Here is a 13,390-nt window from a genome sequence, read left to right as displayed (position 1 = left end):
GGCTTGATCCTCATCACATTCCTGTGGGGGAGATGAGGCAGATGTTTCCCACTGTCACATGGCCACTGTTGCTCAGAGAGACCGAGACCTACTCAACAGCATACAAGATAAGTACATCTGGGAACTTAGCACAATACCAGGCATAGGAGCATCAATGAACAAAGAACCATGGACGCTAAGAATAGACATCAGTTTTATAGACTCTGAGTCAGATGCTCTTGCTGACTCTCTGAAGAGGAATTTGGGGCTGATGCCAAGTCCCTCTCCTACTCTAATTTTGGTCACTGTCAAGCATGGGTGGGTCTTGCTTAAAGGACTAGAAGGGGTGGAGGACCCAGAGAATCCAGCTCTTTTCTCAGTCCAGGGAAGCCTGGGAGACTTATGCACCTCTGAAGCCTGATTCCACATGCCTTGGGTCCCTAGCCAACACCAGATCCTGCAGACAGGTCCTTGGAGTGCCTGAAAAGGCTGTGCATTTCCCTGTGACCACTAGAGGGCGCAGGCAGTGCACTGCATCATGGGATCAAGCTGCTAAACAGACGGGAATCAGAGCGAGAGCCAGGGTAGGGAGGCAGTTCTTAGAGGAGAGACTTCACCAAGAGCAGTTGTGGAGGAGCCGGTGGGTATCCAAATGAAGCAGCCAACACTTACCCGGTGTGTCTCAAAGCCGGTGTTTCTGGAGAAGGCAAATAAATCCATTCAATCCTCTGCTCTGATACTAGCTGAGTAACCTTAAGCAAGTTAAACTGAACCTCAGTTTACTCATCTGTAAAATGGACCTACTATGACTTGGGGTTGCAGAATTGCCATGAGCCTTCTAGACTGTCTAGTCTAGACACTGGCACTTGGGCAGCTGGACTATGGACCATTATAATAAAAATCCCACTATGTTTCTAGACTCCCAGGAATTCTGAAAAGATTTTTGAGCCCTAGAGAGAGCCCCTGAAGAGATTCCAAACTGTAACTTCCTGCAGGAGGTTGTGCTCCTCCCAAGGAGTCACACGTTATTAAAGTGTGTGTGCTCACAATCTCGGAGGTATTTTTTGTTTACATTCCCAAGAGACACTGTTGTACAGCATTAAACACAAATTGGGGGTATGCAGAGTGCAGAGCTGGGAGAGGGGTTGTGGGGAAGGAAACCAGCCAGAGAGGAAAAAGGGCTGGGATGGCTGTGGGGACAGAACATTGAAAAAAGGGAGTCCGTGAAATACAGTGGGGGGAACGCTGGATTGGACACTGTCAGAAGGCCACAAAGAGGAGGGGTGACCTGGGACACTGTAAGACATTCTCCCCTCTGGGATCATTTTCTCATCCTTAAAATGGGGAGGTTGGGCTGATATCCTTCGAGCTCTGACATTTTCTCATTTCACATGGGAAGCAGGAAGAGAATCCCAAGGGAAGTGGAAATATGGGACAATGCCAGCATCTGCTCCTACTTATATCTCCAGTTCATTGTCAAATGTGTACCAAACATCCAGCATGTTCTGGGTGCTGTACTAAGGTGCTGAAAAAAAAAAAAAACTGAACAGACAAGTGCTCCTTGTCCTTGAAGCCAATGATCTAATAAAAAACGTAGGTTTCTCCCCCTTTTTTTTTTTTTTTTTTTTTTGTTCAGTTTTTTTTTTTTTTAATTTAAACCCAGTTAGTTAACATACAGTGTAGTTTGGGTTTCAGGAGCAGAATTTAGTGATTCATCACTTATATGTAATACCCAGTGCTCATCCCAACAAGTGCCCTCCTTAATGCCCATCACCCTTTTAGCCCCTCCCCCCACCAACCTCCCCTCCAGCAACCCTCAGTTTGCTCTCTGTATTTAAGTGTCTCTTATGCTTTGCCTCCCTCTCTGTTTTTATCTTATTTTTGCTTCCCTTCCCCTATGTTCATCTGTTTTGTTTCTTAAATTCCACGAATGAATGAAATCATAGGATATTTGTCTTTCTCTGACTGACTTGTTTCACTTAGCATGACACATTCTAGTCCATCCGTGTTGTTGCAAATGGCAAATTTCATTCTTTTTGATGGCTGAGTAATATGCCATTGTCTAGGTGCCTCTCCTCTTTTTTTTTTTTTTTAATTTTTTTTTCAACGTTTTTTATTTATTTTTGGGACAGAGAGAGACAGAGCATGAACGGGGGAGGGGCAGAGAGAGAGGGAGACACAGAATCTGAAGCAGGCTCCAGGCTCCGAGCCGTCAGCCCCAGAGCCTGACGCGGGGCTCGAACTCACGGACCGCGAGATCGTGACCTGGCTGAAGTCGGACGCTTAACCGACTGCGCCACCCAGGCGCCCCTTATTTATTTATTTCATTTATATGTACTTCTGTAGGCAATACAAAAAAAAAAGCATAAGATATGATCCTTATCCTCAGGGAGCTTAGTTTATTTTTTTTTAAGTTTATTTATTTTGAGAGTGGGGTGGAAGGGTAGAGAAAAAGGGAGAGAGAGAATCCCAAGCAGGCTCCCTGCTGTCAGCACAGAGCCCCATGGAGGGCTCCATCCCACAAACATGAGATCATGACCTGAGCTGAAACCAAGCATCTGACACTTAACCAACTGAGCCACCCAAGTGTCCTCAGAGAGCTTACTTTATCACTGAGGATGGAGATAATGAGACAATAAATAAAACTACTTGGATCATCAAAACTAAGTTTTGCAGCAGAGACCATTTAATCTATGTTAAGAGAATGTGATACGTAATTGCTATGAGACGTGGGAACTGGAAAAGACTTCATAGTCAGGAGACAGTGGACTTGGGATTAAGAAGGGTGAGAACTCAGAGGTTCCCCAAGAATGAGCACGGCAGATAAATGGGTTGGGAAGAGGGACAGTAAGAAGACTGTATACATCATCTAAAAATAATGAGACATTTGGTTGATTAGGCATGGTAATGAGGGTTCACCAGTCGTCTTGAGAGTACATTTGATCCTACATGCAATGAGGAGACACAGCATGATCGAGAAAACAAAGGGACCTTTAATTAAGAGGCATGTGAAGAAAAAGAATCTGATGCTAGTGTGAGGATGAGTTTTATCAGCAATCCGCCCACGCCATGTTGACAAATTAGGAGGCTGTTGTAGTATTTAGGCTTTAGAATCAGACTTTGATTTGAACCCTGGAGTCTGTCACTTAAGAACTGGGCAAGTCCTTGGGGCACCTGGGTGGCTCAGTTGTTAAGTGTCTGACTGGCTCAGGTCATGATATTATGATTCGTGAGTTGAAGCCCCATATTAGGCTGTCTGCTGTCAGCACACGGCCCACTTTGGATCTTCTGTCCCTCTCTCTCTCTGCTCCTCCCACCCCTCTCAAAAATAAATAAACTGTGTGTTGTTGTTTTTTTTTTAAGAACTTGGAAAGTCCTTGAGCAAGGCATTTATACTCTCAACTTTTGATTTCTTAACCCATAAAATGGAGACCATGGTACTTACTTTGCATGCTGGTTACCATATTAAATGGGTCAGGATATACAGAGCCCAGTGCCTGAAATGTATTACGTTCTCCCGCTCCTTCTGCTCTACGTGAAGATGTTTAGGGAAATCACTCGTTGACTGATTCTAACCAAAGAGACGAGAAAAAGTAAAGGTGATGCCATTGGCAGAAGTTGAGATGTGAGTAGTCTGGGGACATGGTAATAAACTGGAGATGACAATGGCACAGGTACAAGTAGAATTATTCCCAAAGCATGTGAAAATAGAACATCAGAGGGAGACCAAGCTAAAGCTGTAAATTCGGGGCTCCTAAGTATAAAAGTGATCATTGACGCTGGATGTGCTGACAAGCTTTAGGACAGCAAGAGTGTAGAAGAGACTTGGAAGGTTCCATTAAGTGGAGCTAGAGAAGGAAGAAGAATGACTACTCAATGAGAAAAAAAAGCGATCAGGAAAGTACAGGGTGTCAAAACCACAATCAGACTTTCCAGAAAAAAAGTCACTATGCAAAACACTAAAGAGAGGTAATAAAGCACAAACCTGAGGAGAAGTCATTTGATCTCAAAGAATGAGTCTTAGATAGTTAAGGAGGAAATGACAGGACTTAACTCCTCGAGAGTGCTAGAAAAGGTAATCAGGTATCAGGGAAAGAGTTGAACCAGTTGACCACAAAGGTAACTTCCAACTGAGCATCAGTACCCCCCACATGGGAGGTAAGCAGCATGCAGGCTGAAGGAAAGGGAAGGAGATGGTGAAGACATGTATTCACAAATCTGACCCAAAATGGGGAGGAAAGATATTTGAGGAAGGGGTACCAGTGTCAAGAGAAGACAATATGGCAAGATTGCAACATGTTTCAGGGTGAAAGGAAAGAAGGCGGAGAATACTGAATTGTAAGGTGGGGGAGGGGAGCCCTGAGAATGCAGAAGAAGAAGCATTGTTTCTAGAAGTAGGAAAGAAAATATATCAAAGCTTTAAGGGGTAGTGTTACTTTATAAAGAATGGATGCTCATCAGGGAAATACAATTCAAAACCACCATGAGATACCCACTTACACCTGTCAGAATGGCTCACATTAACAACTCAGGCAACAACAGATGTTGGCGAGGATGCGGAGAAAGAGGATCTTTTTTGCACTGTTGGTGGGAATGCAAGCTGGGGCAGCCACTCTGGAAAACAGGATGGAGGTTCCTCAAAGAACTAAAAATAGAACTACCCTATGACCCAGCAATTGCACTACTAGGCATTTATCCAAGGGATACAGGTGTGCTGTTTCAAAGGGGCACACGCACCCCCATGTTTACAGCAGCACTATCAACAATAGCCAAAGTACAGAAAGAGCCCAAATGTCCATTGATGGGTGAATGGATAAAGAAGATGTGGTATACACATACAATGGAGTATTAGTCGGCAATCAAAAAGAATGAAATCTTGCCATTTGCAACTACATGGATGGAATTGGACGGTATTTTGCTAAGAGAAACTAGTCAGAGAAAGACAAATATCATATGACTTCACTCATATGAGGACTTTAAGAGACAAACAGATGAACATAAGGGAAGGGAAACAAAAATAATACAAAAACAGGGAGGGGGACAAAGCATAAGACACTCATAAATATGGAGAACAAACTGAGGGTTACTGGAGGCGTTGTGGGAGGGGGGATGGGCTAAATGGGTAAGGGGCATTAAGGAATCTACTCCTGAAATCATTGTTGCACTATATGCTAAGTTGGATGTAAATTTAAAAAATAAAATTAAAAAAAAAAGAACAGATGCTTATTCCTCTGAAGATGAATAAAAACATAAATTGAGGAGAGTGGCACCCATGCAGGACAGCCTCCCAGTGGGCCTCAGCCTTCTCAGAAGAGTAGGGGAAGATGAAGATTTAAGTGTTCAAAGGCTTAGGAGGAGGGGACCACCTTGAGGAATACACCAGAATAGCCCAGCACAGAAGAAATGGGAGAGCTAGAGACCATCCACTGAAGAATGGCCAGGAGGCAGAGAATAGTCAAAGAAACTGAGGCTATTTCACCCGGAGAAAGAAGCAAAGTCAATGGCTGGCTTCACATATTTGAAGAACTGACACGCAGAAGGAGCGGACATCTGTGGGAATTGGAGGAGCAGCTGAGGGAAGCTGCAGGAGGAGGATTTCACGGGAACAGAAGGCAGAACTCCCTCACACATAGGGAGTAGAGAGGCGAGTGGTTCCCCCATGGGTGCTGTCCAGGAGACATGGACAGTTATGTGCCCAGGATCACATCAGGATTCAGCATCAGAAAAGAGATGGACTCTGGCAATTTCTAAGGCCCTTCCTACCAGGACAGCAGAAATCTATGCTGGATCTATAGGTATGTAACAAATTTAAAGAATCTCATGGCTGAAAGAATCTCAAAGCTTAAAGGTCATCTAATCCAATAACCCATTTGACTCTTGAGCCCCTTTTTTAGAGGCTCACTGCATGATCAGGGACTGTAAATCCCACCCAAACTAAGCCTGAATCCACCAGTAGCCACTGGGGGTACTGGGTTTCTAGTTACTTCTCGCATCTGGATAGAGAACTAATCTGTGGACCTCTCAGAGAACTCGAGATGTCAAGATGGTCCAGGTGAAACTTTCATGAGAGCCCTTCTTAATAAGAAGTAAATGCAAAATGTTGATGAATCTTACACATAATTTTGAGTGGCTCTTGCTTATTATGTGAAAACCCTGTGTTATTATTCATATTTCAAAAGGATCCTTCACTTTACAAAATAATTCATTTTGGGATACTTTTAGGCAACAAATTCCAGGAATAAACTTAAAAATGTATTCAATTTTTCTCCCTCCCCACAAGCAAAAGGCTCTTTGTACACAACTTTCCAAGAATTTGTGTGTCACACAAAGTGAATTCCACTGTTATTACAACATAACAAACACTTCCTCTGCTTAACTAGCAACAGACAAGTGGTTAATGATCAATTTGGTTCTGTCCAAAGGGAGTCTTCACAGAGAACATCTAATTTGATTCAGAATTTCAAGATCTGCACCAGCCAGGGCTCTGTTTACCCAGAGAAGGGAGATAAAAAAACATCAGAAATGGTCTCAGTGGCACAGGCAGAAAGTCCTATTGGGGTTACTGCTGCTTACCAGCCGAGTGGCCTAGAGAAGAGTGGTTCAATGTCTCTCAGCCTCAGTTTCTGCATGTGTAAACAAGGAATACCTAACTCACATGGTTATTCTGAGAATTAGAAAGTCATACACACACACACACACACACTGACACATAGTAGGCAGTTTCTCGCTGGCTCCTCAGGACTTACTTTGCTTCTCAGCAAACCGGTGAGGTAGCACACCCAAAGGTTGTTAATGCCATTTTATACAAGGCAGAGCCAAGTTGCAAACTAAAACTGAGCCAGCATAAAACCTGGCTTCTCTGCCATGGCTGTAGCCTGCCTAACAATCTTATCATCTCTTCTGGTGGGATATTCCAATAAATAACAGTAAAGGAAGAGGGGCACTGATTTTAAGAAGGCATAACGTAACAAAGAATTATGGGAAATGGATCACCTCCAAACACATGGCCCCTTCGTAATGCCCTGCTAACCCTGGTCCAGTTTCTAGGGGAGAAGGCTGATTGTGTGGGAAGTCTGCTGGCAAGGGTGGGGTGGGGTAAAGGGTAAATTTAAGACCCTTATAACAACTCTCAGTCCACAAGAACCCCTCCAATCATCATCATCACCTTTACTATGGGGAAGTGGCAATTTTCATAATCTTACTTGAAAGTGAACAAAAGCCCCCTTTTAACTACATGCTCAGCACAATGGCTAAAATGAAAAAATTAAGAATTGAGGAGCATGTGGTGCTACTGCCCGTGGGAGAGAAAATAGATGCTGCCAACCTTAGAAAACTGCTTGGTACAATCTGAAAGCTGGTATTCTTTCCCTATGACAAGACGTTTGCACTCCTAGGTATATACTGAATAGAAACATTTACCACAGTCATCAAAAGACATACTAGAACCGCGTTGTCCAATACATATGGCTCTTTATATTTAAATTAATTACAATTTTAATGAAACTAAAAATCTAATTCCTCAGCCAACCACATTTGCTCAAGAGCCAAATGTGACTTGTGGCTATCCTACTGGACAGCACAGATTGAGAACATTTCCATGTTCACAAAGTTCTATTAGATGCTGTTGGAGAATGTCTGTGCAGACAGTTCTGCAGAAAGTTCTATTGGATCCTGTTCGAGAATGTCTGTAGTAGCGCTATTCACAACAAACACCAGAAACCACCCAAAGGCTTATCAGCAGCAGAAAGTATACATTATTTCTGGTGTATTCATACAATGGGATACTCCAAGATCTACAAGTGCACTCAGCAAGATAGATACATCTCACGAACGAAAGAAGCCAGGAACGTAAGACTACATACTACAGGATTTCGTTTATAGAATGTTCCATATCAGGCACAACTAATCTATACTGTTAGAAGCCACAACAGTGGTTGCCCTTGGCGGTGGGGATAGTGCCAAGAAAGGAGTCTGTGGGGACCCAGGCGGAAGGAGGAGGGGGTGGGGACCCGTAACGTTCTGTTGCTTCATCCCGGGAATGGTCTCTTGGCAATGTTCGCCTCGTGAAGAGTCAGGGAGCGGTAACACGTCTTTTCTGCATGCGTTTCATACTTGCATACATTTTTCTAAACGCCTTGTCAGAAAACTTTGCTGTTATTAATGTTACCGACAGTCTGGGTTTAAAAAAAAAAAAAAAAAAAAAAGCGCGTCCTGTCCGCAAAGCAAATGTGGCTTTGGGCTCAGTGCCCCCTCCCGCACAGACCTCCCCGGACTCCCTCCCGAGGCCTTCTGGATCCGCCGCACCCTCCCCGGGGTATCCTACCTGGGCGCCCAGGGCGCATGGTCGGGACGGCCGGCTGCGCAGGCTTGGGCGGTCACCGCGAGGGGCGGCCAGGCTCTCCCGGGGCTCGCGGGTGCGCTCCCGCGCCAGGCCGGTCCGGGAGGCGGCGCCCGGCCCCGCGGCACCTGCGCTGCCCGCCGCCGGTCGGAGGATCCTCCCCCTTCGCGCCCGGACCTGCCGCGGACGAGCGCTGAACTCCGGTGGCGGAGAATCCGCCGGCCTCCCAGCGCTCGGGCCCTCGAGTCGGGAGAAGGCGCCCGGGAAGTCCGCTGCGGGGCCCTGAGCCCTAAACGCCGGAGGCGGAGGCTGCGAGAGAGGCCCCGAACCAACCCGGGCCCCGCACGCGCCTTTCTCCCGGGAAGCGCCCGCCCACACTGCCCCACCCTTGCGGGGTGGCGCGGCCCCGCGTCCTGCTGGCGGCGCCCGGGAACAGCGGGGCGCGGGACCCCGGGGGATGCCCTGCCCTGCCGAGAGGAGCCGGGTTTCCCCTCCCGACTCTTCCTGCCACGCACTGAGGAGCTAGAGGGGGGTCGCCGCTCGGCCGCAACCTCCTTTCACCTTCCCCTTCAGCCAAATTCCCCAAACCCAGCCAAGGTCCAAGCCTCTTCGAAGCTCTCCGAGCCCTGCAGGCCCCGCCGGGCTCCGCCTGCCCGTGGTGACGCGCGCCTGCGGTGTTGGGGTGGCAAATCCTCCCGCCTGCCGCGCTCCCCCTGAGGACCTGCGAATGCCGCAAAGGCAGAACAGAGTCCTGGGCTTCTAAGCATGTACAACAGCTAGCGCCGGCCTGGCCTACGCCTGATGCATACCAGACACTGTGCTAAGTTGCTTTTACAAGGATCACTTCATTTAATTTTCAAAGCCAAGGTGATTGGCACATAAGTGTTTACATATATAAACATTCATTTGATTGCACACTTATTTGTGTGTTGTGCTTCGGTAAAAGAAAAACCTAGGAGAGAAGTGTTACAAGTGTACCCACTTTATGGGGGGGGGGGAAATCTAAGGTTCAGAGTGCTCCTAACTTATTCAAGTCTCTACGACTGGTTGTGGTGGCACTGAGATTAGAATGGAGAAAACCTGGCTCCGGAGCCTAGCTCTTACACCCCTTCAAGATGAGGCTTTGCAGAAAAAAGTTGCTGGCCTTAACCTATTCCAACTCTCTCACCAGTAGTACCTACCCGCTTCTTGAGCCCAGTGTGGTACCAGTCATGGGTAGGGAGGGATTATCGGTACATTCAGGGAAGTAAGGAGAGTTTGAGCCAGAAGTGACTTCTAAAATCATATGATTTATCCTTCTCTTCCTTAGAGCTCAGAAACCAGAACCCCAAGGGATGACTCACTTCACCTGCTCAGAGTCTCACAAAACAATTGAAAGAAGCAGCAATTTGGGCTGGGAGAGGATATGTCTTTTCCCTGCAGAGGGAGAGGGAGCTCAGAGGGAGCTAGCTGTGTTGGTCAAGGGTTGTCACCCTTTGATGGCCAGGGCCCTAGAACCCTAGCAACTAGCAGTAAGGAAATCCTTCAGCGAAGAGATGGGAGCTATTTATACGCGGGGACTTCAGGCTCTGGAGAAGAGTAGGGAGTAGGGAGGGAGGTGGTTCAGTCTGACTTAAGTATCTCGAGACACGCAATCTTTGTGGAAGCCAATCCATAGAACCAACTCTGTTTCCTCTACCACAGTCACACGCCTCTTTTCCAAACAGGGAGGATGCAGAGTGGAGGAAGATTAACTCGGGCCAGGAGGAAACCGGGCAAGGAAGGTGGGGATCTGGCGCTGGGAGCATCTAGAGGCCATGGCCTGCAGGATACAGACTAGGTGGGAGAAAAAGGAGCTGCTTACCTAGGAAACCCCCCGCGGAGTGAGGGCAACTGCTCCTGGAGCCTTGGGTTCCTAGAGCGCAGGCGACGAGATCCAGCCTCGGAAGTGAACACGCCTAGAGTGCAGGGCAGCATCTTGATCACCTACCATACCCTTTGCCTTGCAAATATTAGAGAAGCGGATTGGGTCCCAGATGCAGGTCCCAGATTCATCACACACATCTCGGCTTTCCACCCCTCTCTGCCTGAGTCCTCGCTCTCTTCCCTATCTCCGTGTCCCTCCCATGCCCTAAACTTTGTGCCCTGGTGTGTCAGGTCATCACCAAGTTCTCAGCTTCCTTTCCTATGGTTTAAACTGTAGGGTGAGGGGTGAGAATCTCTTGCAGGAAGCTGGGTCCCCAGGCAGCATTGCAGGGTACAAAGGCAGGACATATCTCTGGGATCTGCATGGGTTGTGTGTCCTCTGCAGGCAATTTCAGGTGTCTTGGCCCTGCCCAGGTGGGTCAAGAGTCCAGCTCATCATTTCCCTTGCAGCCAGGACTCAAGGTCGCAGCTCCACATCACTGGGGCCACTGCATGTGCTGGGGAAGGTGGTGCTTAAGGACACTGGCCCCCTGATCCCCTACTTACTGTGTTATTTGTCCCGGAGGAAAAAGATGTCAACCTGGTCCCCCATGACCTCACTAGGACCTCATGAGGAAGGAGAGAAACAAATAACTCTTTGCAGGACACTATGTTGTGATATTGGAAAGTACCTAAGACTCTGGTGGCATATATGAGGGAGTGATTACCCCCACTTGGGTGGTTCAGGAAAGAAGCTTGGCCTTGAAGGAGGAGCAAGAGTTCACCAGAAAGACAGGGTGGAAGGTCATTCCATTCCTTACCACCAGGAGGGCGAGTGCAGAGAGGTGGAGGTTACAATGGCAAAGCGCTACTAAGACTGGCTTCCCTTTTGTCATTCAGGTATTAACTTAAATGTAATCTCAACTTGGCTTGCTCTGATCATCTACTCCAAAAAAACCCACTCCCTTCAGCATTTGGTTTTATTTCCTTTTTAAGAATTTATCTACTATTTTTCCATTTACTTGTTTGTTGTCTAACTCCATCCCCCCCATGCACACTCTTTAAAATAAACTCCACAAATATAAAATAAAATAAAATTAAATTAAATTAAATTAAAAACTCCACAGGCCTGCAGACATTGTATTTTTTTTCACCATCCCCAGCATTCAGAACAGTGCAAGTGAACACATATTAACAGGTGCTCAGTAAATACTGTTGGATGGATGGATGGGTCAGTGGTTCCAGGCTACAGGTAGCGAGAAACGTGTTAGGAAGTGAGAATTCCCTCCCCAGCCTTTACCCTAAGCAACTCATGGGAATGTAACAGCTTCAGAAGAGAGGGCTCCCTAGGAAGGGGGTTGGGGGCGTCCCGGCGGCTACAGGGGTGGTGGGAGGAGTTGCCCTAGCTCCGGGGAGGCGTAGGAGAGGAGGGAACTGGCGGCAAGGAGGTGAGGGACCGCCAAACTGGTGCACTATAACTCACGCTCAACTCCAGGGTTTTTCTGCCTCGGAAGAGGTGAAGGGAGGGAGGGTCTTCGCCCCTAGGCGCCGCCTTTCCAGCCTCCCGCTAGGCCTCTTTGGACTTGTCCAAGCCTCATCCTGGGCGGTCAGCGAGTTTTGGAGGATTCCCTTGCCTGCCTCCCTCCTTTCCCTCCTTTCCTCCCCTCCTTTTTCTTCCTCCACCAGGTCTCTGCAGATTCCCCAACCCGGCGGCCCCGCAGCAGCCAAGCAGCCCCCGCCCCCTCCTGTAAGGGCGAAATTGCTAAACTTGTAGCAATAATGACCCTGCATTCAGGCCGCCGACTCCCGCTGAACGTCTCCGCGCCGCGGCCGGCCGGCCTAATCAGTGCGCCCCTCCCTGCTGCCCGCCCAGCCCCCGTCCCCCCTTGCCGCTCCCTCCGCCAGCGCACAAAAAGTGGGGAACAAAACCCCCGCGCATTTCTCCGTCCCTCTGTTGAGCAGACTGCTACACAAAGCCCCCGCTCTGAGAAGCAATGGGGAGCTCGGGGGGGACGTCAATCCCGACGCGCTGGGGTTTTTGTTCGTGCAGGGGACTTCGCCTTCCTACCACACCTTTTGTTCGGGACTCCAATAAAAAGCCATTCTTTCCGCACCTTCCCGGCCCGGAGCCGTCTTTCAGCGAGGCCCGGCCCCACAATGGCGCGGCGCTCTGAGGCCTCCCCATTCACCCGCCTTGGCACGCTCACAATCGGCCGTGTGGCAGCACAGACCTCGCACAGGCATTCTCCGCAAGTGACAAGGAGCCGCATAAAGCCGCGGCCGCCGGGGGAGAAGGGAGGGCGGCCGAGGGGGAGAACTCGGCCGCGGCGGGGCGCAGCGCCCCTGGGCGCGCTAGAGGCCCCGGCGGCGGCCGCTGAAGGAACCGCCTTCCCGCCGCCTACAGCTGGGCCAGGGGGCGAGGTTTCCTTTTCCCTGGCGACCTTCGAGGTGGGGCAGAGTCTAAGTCTTGGTCTAACGCAGGCCCAAACACTAGCCCAAGCATTTGGGTAAAACTTGTGGGGATTACAAAGCCGGGACCTCAAAAGGCCCTGAGTCTCCGACCTGTCCTCCCACAAGAGAAAAGAGAAATTAATGAATAAAACCAAGAGGACACAGACTTGCAGCCCAGGGGCTGGCCCAGGAGAGGCCAGGCCTGCGATCGCCCAGGAAAGACTGCTTTCCCTTATGCACCTTTTCATTGCCTATCCTTCTCCCCCCGTTTAAAGGATCCCTCTCCACTTTGGGGAGCGAAACAAAGTCTGCAACCAACGGTTTGGAAATATTGCACCTTGTTTATTGACTCCTGTAGTGTATGGCAGCGGGTGTGTACACGGCGTGTGGATATAGTTATGGATATATTATATGTGCTGAATACAGAATATGAAACAGAAAGGAAACCTGGTAACACCTCCGGTGGGGCACCAGCTCCCGGATTTGTTCAGACCCCCTAATGTTTGATCATGCCTCGCTTGTTTATCTCGCAGAGTTCTACCCCCTGACAATCCGGAGATCCAGGCCGAGGTATCTGCTGCGGAAGGCAGGCGGTTGGGAAAAGGAAAATTGACTGTGGTGTGGCGCTCCGGGCCGCAAAAGGGGCAGAGGGGTGGGTAAGGCTTGGGGATTTCTCAAGCCACGACACCCATTTTTCTCTCCTTCATGCTTTTTTTTTTTTTTTTTTTTTTTTTTTGT

The sequence above is a fragment of the Panthera uncia genome, chromosome D2 (genome assembly GCF_023721935.1).
Source record: "Panthera uncia isolate 11264 chromosome D2, Puncia_PCG_1.0, whole genome shotgun sequence".
NCBI classification, from domain to species: domain Eukaryota; kingdom Metazoa; phylum Chordata; class Mammalia; order Carnivora; family Felidae; genus Panthera; species Panthera uncia.
The sequence above is the reverse complement of the archived record's forward strand: the minus strand, read 5'-3'. Positions refer to the sequence as shown.